Raw genomic sequence first — 10859 nt, 5'->3', positions numbered from 1 at the left:
CGAACCTAACTTCTAAATCAATGAATAAAGAGTTCTTAGGTTTTTATCAAACTATATAATTCCTAGTGCGTTTCAACGAGGGCATAAGTATACTAGCAGGTTCCCTGTGACTGCATGTCCATCATTTATACTTCCATTGGTTAAAATTTTAGACTATTTTCATACGCAATCGTCATGATTTTCTAACATTGTATACAATAAATGGGTATTATTTTATAAATATTTACTAGCTTACCAAAGAATTTTTTTTTTATTTGGTAGATCAATAAAACGTGGGGCAGTTGTGGTGGTTTGATTTCAGGGAAACCAAGTGGGGAAAAACTACTATGGGAGGAGGAAAAACAAAATGGGGATGAGGGAGGGGAAGAACTTTCGTAGGTGGTTGGATGAAAGAATGATCGAAACGGAAACCTTATGCTCCTTTTAAGTAGTAGAGATAGATATTTCTGATTAATCATAAACAACCACTTGTTCTCATCATTACAAATGGCACTTGTTGTTGGTCCATCCTCTTTCTTTGCCCTGGGCCTAAGTAGCCATGGCAACCTCTCTGGATCCACACGAGCCCGGTAGAGGGAGGGCATCCTAGTATGTGTTTGTTTTCCAAATGTATAGTTGTAGTACACCCAATATTAACGGTGGAATCTCCCTCCCATGTAGAACATATCCATCAAGTAGGGTAGGACACCCCCCCACCTGCGCTTGCGTGCTTTATGTGTTGGAAAGCATATCATCAACGAGATATATGTTTATTGTCTGATTATGTATCTGGAAATGTCTAAAGAAACCGATTAATGTGATCGTCCTAGCAAGGGGTGGATTTCTGTTCAATGGGATGTTCTTAAGTTTATGACTTACCCTTTGTCCTTTTGAAAAAATCTCAAAACTGAAAATTTATTTGAATACAGGTTGATCATTTGTAAATGCATATTGAACATTTTTTTCGATGCATGGTGAACATTTTTAAACACATGTTTGAACATTTTTCAAAAATTTCATTAACATTTTCTTACGACATGAAATATTTTGGAAAGTGTTAGATATTGCTCTAAATGACATGAACATCTGTTTGTATGTTATGAACATGTTTCTAAAATTGTGAGAATGTTTTTTACTTTTCATGATTTTTTTTCTAAAATTTATTGAAATATATTTTTAACATGGGAACTTTTTAAGATGTCATTAAAATTTTTGTTGGTATAAACATTGTTTTACAAATTACATGGACATACTTTTTGTATTTTATTAAAATTAAGTATTTCATTCCTAAAATTTTAAACATATGTAAAAAAAATTAGAAATGCCACGAAAAAATTAATGGCATGAACAATTTTTAGAATTGCACAAACAGTTTTTCATATTTCTGGAAATTGACCTAATGTGTGATGAAATTTTGTAATATTTAAGTAATTTATCTTGTATTTTTATAATATGGAAAAAGTTGAATGCAAGTAGCGTATGTAATACTAAAGGCACTGCACACTACATGCTCTCCTTGAGGCGACTAGTCTGTCTCACAATTAACAAGATACAAACGCCATCGCGCCGGGGTGCGTCTAGGTGAATCCTATTTGGCGCTTACAATGCCAAATACACTACAATTCATACATCGCGCCAAACCACCTGATTGATTCTTTAACAGGCCGGTCCATCTAGCGTATCATACCCCTCGGAAAGCTTCCCAACCTGGATTTGGGAGAAGCTTCCACCTCAGTTTTTTCAGTTGTTTTTATCATTCGCTAAAAAAGGTTGTTTTTATCTACTTTTGTTTAGCCTTTTCATTTTTTTTGTTTCCTTCTTCTTTCTTTAAAAAATGTGAACTTTTTTCAAAGGCCTGAACTTTTTTAAGTGGCAAACTTTTGACAAAATTGTGATTCTTTTAATTTGTGAGCTTGTTTATATTGTGCATGTGTGCGACGATAGGATTTGGTGTCAGGTACCTTAGATATAAGGTTCAATGTCAAGGACTGCAGCTCCAAAACACTTATCCTTGGGCAAGTGTACTAAAACTTTCCGACCGTCATCAAAACCGTCAAGCCGGTTTCGATACACGCGTCAACTACTCATTCCGGAGGCAGTAAAGACTGTCAATTGCTTCTTCAAAAAATAGGGCTCTACCAGGGTTGTGGCCTTGTGGGTAGTATTGCTTCGTGGAACCTTAGACTACCCATAGTGGGGGTAACATAGAGAGTAATATAGATGACACCTAAGAAAAAAGGATGATATGGCAGGTAATTGATAAAGAGAGAGATAAATTGAGTAACATAGCTAGTTAACATCACACATAGCAAGACAAGATGAGCCTACAACCTAATAAATGAGGTATTGCATGACACCATAGATATGTTACTTTCCACTATAGAGGTAGTAAAACATAGACTAGTAACATACTACCTCTGTCTTGGTTTATTACTTTCCTTTGTATTCTGTACCAAATTTTAACCTTAAGTTTAACTAATAAAATGTTAATGCATGTCATAAAAAATATAATTCGAAATTATGTTCAAATTCGAGTCCAACGATATAATTTCTTGTGACATGCATCAATATTTTGTTAGTTAAATCTCTAGTCAAACTTTGGCATAAAATAAAAAAAGACGACTTATAAAACAGGACGGATGTAGTAATGCGTCCTGGTTTCCTGGTCCCCTTCGTACTTTCTGTCAAATTTTGGCAATAGATTTAAATAACAAAATGTTAACGCATGTCACTAAAAATTATATTGTTGGATTCGTATTTGAACATAGTTTTCACTGGTACAATTTTTTGTGAGATGCTTTGACATTTTGTTAGTTAAATATATGGTCACAATTTGACCAATAAACCAGGACGAAGGTAGTACTAGTCTAAGTCTAAGGTGGTGTTTGTTTACAGGGACTTAAAAAAGTCCCTTTTAGTCCCGTCTAAACCAAACAGAAGGGACTTATAGGGACTTAAAGTGGGCATTTGGGACTTACGAAAGAAGACGCTGAGGGAGAGTCTTTTTGGGACTTTTAGTTGTAACATGGTCTTTTAGTCCATGTTTAGTCCCAGGAACCAAATAGGTAGGAACTTTTAAGGACTAGCGACTTTTTGGTTGGGACTAAAAAGATTTTAGGACTTATGAACCAAACAGGCCAAAGTTACTCCCCATATGCACAGTTCCCTCGTTAACCACTACTAGTAGCTTGTACGTGCAACGCACGTCTGAATTTTTTATATAGTTTTAAAATATATATAATGTTTGTGATATCACTTAGTTTGTATTTTTAGGTAAACCGAATGCCACATTGTTAAACATATCGAGTCATTGTGCTTAAATCTAGTAATTAATCTACTAATTAATCCTCCAAACCCCCATTGTTAAACATATCGAGTCACTGTGCTTAAACCTACTAATTAATCTTTGAAACCCACATTGTTAAACATCTCGAATCACTGCACAAGCTAATTCTAGCTCGATACTTCATAGAACAACATGATTATAGTACAGAATATGATTTTAGTATACAACATAAATTGGTCTAAAAAAAGATTTGTATGAAGATGAAAATAGAACTACAATTTACACTCTTCGGCATCGCATATCGGCTTGTTCCCTCTTTCTTCATGATGGCATGTAGATTTCTCCAACGGACTCTTGGTGAGCTCTCCATTTCATGTGATTCAAATTGAAGAGGAATCTATCAAACATTTCCCTAATGCTGAAATCAATATACACTTGTATTTTATTAATTTAAAAAGAACTTGTAATTATAAGTTGTAATTGTGTGGTGGCATCGGGTGAGCGTACAAAATAAAATCATATGCATTTTGGACACGGACAATTCAACTACGCCTAACAATAAAGTGAGTAGAAATCTATGAAATGGATGGCATATATTCAAATGAGATTAGTTCAGTTCAGATTATATTCCTACAATATCAGGGTGAAACGAAAAATATAGTCTATACTACTGTTTATGTTTTGTAAAAAAAAAGCTATATGAAGTATCAAGGCTGCCATACCAACTAACAAAATACCGGAGTATCAATTCTACTTGCATAGCCTATTCTCCTAAAATTGAAACACTTCATTACCTCTTACTGGTCATTGCAGTTTCGACAAAAACACAAAACACAGAAACACGATGTGCAAAAAGAAACATGAAGTAGCACAAGCATGCAGGGAACTATCATGGGAAAAGGATCAAGAAGATTATAACCAACATAAAAACAAGAATAGTAATACAAAGAGCACCCAGTGGACTCACCTGTGCCATATGGCATGTCCATTCCTCACATCGTAGATCCCACTGGCTACAAGTAATTGAAGTTCCTGCCTCAAATCTGGCTATGTGGCTGAGATTTGAATAATACTTATAAGAGGGGATTGACAAGATGCATGCATATTGTAGGGATTCTTCTCACCGGCCAGACATGGAGGCAGGGCCATTGGGGACACGTGATTTGCAGCTCGCTAGCATTCCAGTGCAATAAATATGGAGAAGATGAAGAGACGAAGAGTACAACCTGAAGGTGCGTATTGATCTTGACGTCGGCCAACGCGCGTGCCGCATGGCCGACCTGGCGACCTCCTGCCCTCGAGGAAAAATTCCGCATGCCCTCGAAGGATCCGTACTCACATACGTTTATGGTGATTCCGGTGGTGGTCCGAGTCGTCTGACCATCCAGGTTACTCTGCATGCGCGCTGGCCGACACCTACTATTCTTTTCGCCGGACAGACGGCGGCGCCTTGGGCATGAGCGGCATCGCCGACCTTAGTGTTGTGATCGGAACCAATCATGATGGGAGACGGTGGCGGCGGTGTAGGGGCCGGAGGAGAAAGCATCGCACGTATGGCCGAGCAGCTTGAAGACGCCCTCAGCAGCGACGGCGAGGTTCTTGTCTGATTGGATGAAGATGCCGCTTTTGACGGCGTCGGCCGTGGAAGTCCAGTCGATGTCGAGAAGGCGTGCCAGTAGCCCAGGCGGCCCGGGCTCCCACCTACGGCAGCATGAACGTCGGCGGCGAGTACGTTCACTGTGCCGGTGAGCATCGTGATGAGCCGCTAGGCCAGGCCTTTGTTCGTAATAAGGCGTCAGAAAGTATTTTTGGGAGGAATATCCAAGATGATATTGCTTTAATCTGATGCATGCTTCCACCGATTGCTCCTCCGCATGTATGGTTGTTATTTACTTCCCATTTACTTTTCCTTTTTCAACGGCGTTATTTATTCTTGACACGATATTTGTTTCCTAGTTTATAGGAACAGGACGCGGTGCGGTGATGTTTCAACGTTGGATTACGGAAGCGGCAGAGTTTTCGTCCACCGGACAAGTTGCTAAACGCACATTTGAATGAGGATTACTATAATCTTAACCGTTAGATCAAATTAAATGGGCCGGATCGTGAGGCTATAATTTGTCTGTATTGTGATGTATACGTTAGGCAGGGTACATTTAGCGATGAATATGTTTGCTTGTTTAGTACTCCCTCCCTTCCTCAATATAAGGAGTAGTACTAGTATAGAAAATAATACCATGTGAGACATGAGTGTGGCAATCATTATTGAGAGAATTCCTTATTTGGCCCTTCCTTAAAGTTTGGTTCCCTTTTTGGCCTTAGTAAAAAAATTCTTCTTGTTTTGACACTCAAACTTCATTTTGTTCCCTTTATGACATTTTCGTCAGTTTTGATAACTGACACCGTTAAATACAACACGAAAAGTCCATTTTACTCTTGATATATGTTGTGACCAAAATTGTGAACCGGAAGTCAAAAGCAATGGTGACAGTGGCGCGTGGACAGAATGCATGAGCCCATTGAAGTAGAAGCAAAATTATATAACAAGACTGTACTGAGAAACTCATATTAATAAGAACCAGTGCACAAACATATATGAGCGGTACACACAGGCACAACAATCTCACGGTTTCTCTCTTCACGCACAGCACACAAATAAGATCCATCTCAATTACTCTCTTTGCACACAACGCGCATCATGTGGAAAGTTGGTCAAACACTCACTCGGGCAGGGAACCACTCCCGGGGGAAGCTGGTCGGGCAACGCGGGCGCGCAGGACGTGGTCGTCCAGCTGGCAGCGGGAGAAGGCCAGCGACGGACCTCCGGAGCCGCAACTTGCCCTGCACAACGCCGCCTCGCTCGTCCTTGTTAGACTATGTATAGCTTCTGTATTTGTGTACGTATATTGTACCTATTGTAACACACCCATTATATATATGAGATAAGCCACCCCTAGAGGGTTGAGCTGGTTCCTCCAAATCATTGTCTTACATGGTAACAGACCTGGTTACGTACGCTTTCGCAAAACCCTAACCTATCGCCGCCACCCCCCACATCGCGCCGCCGTCCCTTGATCGCGCCGCCGCCATGACGTGAGCCGCTGCCTCCAGCTCCTCCTCCGTCGGGTTCCTTCCGGCCTCCCTCGCCGCCCTCCTCTCTCTCCCGCTCGACTCGGCCACCATGCGGCCGCACCTGATCAGGACACGGAGCGCCGGCTCGTTCTTCTCCAACCACTCGTCGCCGGGACATGCACTGACAATCCATACGTCGAGTGCCCCTTCACCTGCCTCGTCGACCGGCGCCATCGCGCCTCTGGCCTTCGCGCCCGAGGCCACCGCGGCGGCCGTCACGACGGGCCACATGGCGTCCGCGCCCCTGGCGGGATCGCCCTCGATCACGGCGCCGGTTGCTTCACTCGGGGCGTATGCGCCGCCGCCGCTGCCCACGGGTCCCGATCCCGTGACATCACTCGCGTCGCCCGTCCCTGCCCCCATGGCGTACGCGCCTCCGGCAGGCGCTTCTACGGGCTCGTTGCCTTCACCGTTCCACTTCGGCAACCTCATCACCGTCAAGCTCTCGTCCGACAATTACATCTTTTGGCGTGCGCAAGTTCTTCCGCTCCTTGGGAGCCACTACTTACTTGGCTACATCGACGGCACTTTTCCTTGCCCTCCTGCGCTGGTGGACAGCGTGAACGGTCCGGTTTACAACCCGGCACACCGTGTCTGGACGGGGTAGGATCAGACGAATCTCTCCTCCATCCAGGGTTCGCTTACTCCGGCTGTTGCCAGGCTCATCGTTTTCGTGAAGACCTCCCATGAGGCTTGGACCATCCTTGAGCGCTCCTTTGCGTCACAGGCACAAGCCATGGTCAGTGCCCTTCGTCGCGAGCTTGGCGCCTGCGAGAAGCTTGATTCCACGGCAACGGAGTTCTACAACAAGGTCAAGTCTCTTGCTGACACATTGGCATCCATTGGATAGCCGGTTACAGACTCTGAGTTCAACTCCTTCATTGTAAACGGCCTAGACGAAGAGTATGATGGTTTGGTTGAGATCATTAATGAGCGCGGCAACACGACTCCCATGATGGCACATGAGGTCTACTCTCGACTTCTCCTCAATGAGCAGCGTGTTGAGGCCCGCCGTGCCAACCGCAATCGCGGCGCCGCCTCCGCCAACGCGGCCTACAGAGGCGGCCGCCCCTCCGGCGGTGCTCAGTCCTCCGCCTCGGGCAAGGGGCCCGCTTCACTGCCGCCGGCCTCGACCACCCCCAGTCTGACCCTACCTGGTGATGGGGGTCGACGGGTCTGCCAGCTTTGTGGTCTTGATGAGCATTGGGCCCCCAAGTGCCATCGACGTTTTCAGAAGAGTTTCCTCGCTCTTGGCAACGACAGCAAGGATACGCGCAACACTGCGCGACAGGTGGCTATGGCCGACCGCCCGGCGTCGCAAAAGCCTCAAGGCCATACTCAGTCTTACTCCATTGATCTGCACTGGTACATCGGTTCTGGGGCGACGGAGCATCTGACGAATGAGATGGGGAAGCTTCATCCTCGCGAGCCCTATCATGGTTCCGATAAGATCCACACCGCCAACGGAGCAGGTATGCACATCTCTCATATTGGTCAAGCATCCCTTCTTACTAGTCATGCCACTAGGAGGCTTCAGCTTCGTGATGTTCTTAGAGTACCGTCTGTGACACATAATCTCCTTTCAGTTCCTAAACTCACTTATGACAATAATGTGTTATGTGAATTTCACCCGTTTGATCTTTTTATTAAGGATCGGGACACGAGGGACATTCTTCTTAGTGGGCGTCTCTACCAGGGCCTTTATCGTCTGGAGCATCCTAGAGTCTCTCGGGTTTTCAGTGGAGTTCGCGTCTCGTCGTCACAGTGGCATGCTCTTCTTGGCCATCCTGCCACACCTATCGTTTGTCATGTTTTGCGTCGTCATGAGCTTCCTAGTGTCTCTAGTAATAATGATGTAGCAGTGTGTGATGCTTGTCAGCAGGGGAAGAGTCATCAACTTCCTTTTTTGGAGTCTACTCGTGAGGTGAAACATCCTTTAGAACTTGTCTTTTCGGATGTATGGGGCCCTGCCCAAACTTCTGTCAGTGGTCATAACTATTATATTAGCTTTGTGGATGCTTACAGTCGCTTTACCTGGCTCTATCTTATTAAGCGTAAATCTGATGCGTTTGATATTGTTGTTCAGTTTCAAAAACATGTTGAACGTCTTCTCAAGCATAAAATTGTTCATGTTCAGTCGGACTGGGGTGGTGAGTATCGCAACCTCAATTCCTTCTTCCAGTCGTTTGGGATTGCTCATCGTTTAGTATGTCCTCATACTCATCAACAAAACGGTTCCGTCGAATGTAAGCATCGTCACATTGTCGAGACTGGTCTCACTCTTTTGGCCCATGCATCGGTTCCTTTCCGGTTTTGGAGTGATGCTTTTACCACTGCATGCTTTCTTATCAATCGTACTCCCACATGTGTTCTTAACATGAAGACTCCCATTAAACTTCTCCTTAATGAACAACCTGACTATACTTTTCTCAAAGTATTTGGGTGTGCTTGTTGGCCGCATCTTCAACCCTATAACAAATGCAATCTGGAATTTAGGTCCAAAAAATGTGTCTTTCTGGGCTACAGTTCCCTTCATAAAGGTTATAAATGTCTTCATGTTCCCACTAATCGTGTCTATATTTCTCGGGATGTCGTATTTGATGAGCTAGTTTTTCCGTTTGCCAACCTTCCTGTCTCCACAGATGCCTCTCCGTCCATGCCTTCATCCTCTCCTGCCTCTGACCAATTTGATGATGTTGCATACTCTCCTGTGCTATTACCTAACCATGGTGCAGGAACCAGACGTGGGGCTCGCTTGGAGCTATTGGAGGATTCACCATCATCACCGCCGCCCTCTGATATGCACGTCGATCGCACTACAACATTGCATGGCATCGATCCGTGTGCCCATGCACGGTCGCCAGACGAGGTCGTCGCGCCGGTCTCGTCCACCGCTCGGCCCGCTACGCCAGCGTCCTTCGCGTCTCCAGCAGCTCGGCCTGCTACGCCGACCTCGTCCGCGGCTCGGCGTGCGACACCGGTCTCGCCCGTGGCTCGGCCCGCTACGCTGGTCTCGCCCGCGGCTCGGTCCGCGACGCCGCCGTCGCCTACGGCTCAGCCTGCCTCGCCGGCATCGCCCGTGGGGCGGCCTGCTACGCCGACCTCGCCCGTGGCTCCCGCGTCTGGCTCCTCGTCGCCTAAGCTCTCCATGTCCAGTCTCTCGCTGGCTGATTCATCTTCATCGACATCATCTAGCCCGTTACCGGCTGCTCCATCGACCTCGGTGGCTCCTGTGTTACGACCACATACACACAGCCGCAGTGGCATTTTTCGACCCAAGGAACGTAAGGATGGTACTGTTGCTTGGTTGTCTGCTTGTGTGGCTGCTGCTATTGCGGATCCGTCTTCTGAGCCCCGCTCCTATCAGGCTGCCATGCGCGTTCCTCATTGGCGCGAGGCTATGGAGCAGGAGTTTCATGCTCTTCTTCGCAACAAGACATGGACTCTTGTTCCTCCACCACCACGGGTTAATATTATTGACTCCAAGTGGGTGTTCAAAGTGAAGAAGCATTCGGATGGATCTATTGAGCGTTACAAAGCGCGCCTTGTTGCTAGAGGATTTCGGCAGCGCTATGGTCTGGACTATGAGGACACCTTCAGTCCCGTCGTCAAGCCTACCACCATTCGGCTTCTTCTTTCTCTTGCCGTTACTCGCAGTTGGTCACTTCATCAACTTGATGTGCAGAATGCCTTTCTCCATGGATTCTTGGAGGAAGAGGTTTATATGAGACAGCCGCCTGGTTTTTCTGATCCTGACCATCCTGACCATATCTGTCGTCTCACCAAAGCACTCTATGGTTTGAAGCAAGCTCCTCATGCCTGGCATGCCTGCCTTGCCTCTCCCCTTCGTGCTCATGGGGTTGTGTCGTCCACTGCTGACTCTTCATTATTCCTTCTACAGAAGCCAGAAGTCACTATGTATCTTTTGGTCTATGTCGATGATATTATTCTTGTCAGCTCTTCTCGGTATGTTGCTGATGCTCTTATTCGCTCTCTTGGTGCTGATTTTGCTGTCAAAGATCTTGGGATGCTTCACTACTTTCTTGGAGTTGAGGTCACTTATCATGCCGATGGTCTTGTTCTGACGCAGAAGAAGTATTCCTTGGATTTTTTGCAGCTAGCTGGCATGCTGAAGTGCAAACCGACTACCACACCCATGTCGTCTACCGACAAGATCACTGCTGTTGATGGTGAGCTTCTGTCTTCTGCGGATGCCACAGAGTACAGGAGCATTGTTGGTGGGCTTCAGTACTTGACGATCACGAGACCAGATATCTCTTATGCTGTTAACAGGGTTTGTCAGTATCTTCAGGATCCTCGAGACACTCATTGGGCTGCCGTTAAGCGCATTCTGCGTTATGTTCAGTTCACGATGACTTTTGGGATGCATATTCGGCCGACTTCCTCTCGGGTTCTTTCGGCCTACTCTGATGCAGATTGGGCTGGCAGCCCAGATGACAGG

The sequence above is a fragment of the Triticum dicoccoides genome, chromosome 6B (assembly GCF_002162155.2).
Source record: "Triticum dicoccoides isolate Atlit2015 ecotype Zavitan chromosome 6B, WEW_v2.0, whole genome shotgun sequence".
Taxonomy (NCBI): domain Eukaryota; kingdom Viridiplantae; phylum Streptophyta; class Magnoliopsida; order Poales; family Poaceae; genus Triticum; species Triticum dicoccoides.
This window is presented reverse-complemented; position numbering follows the sequence as displayed.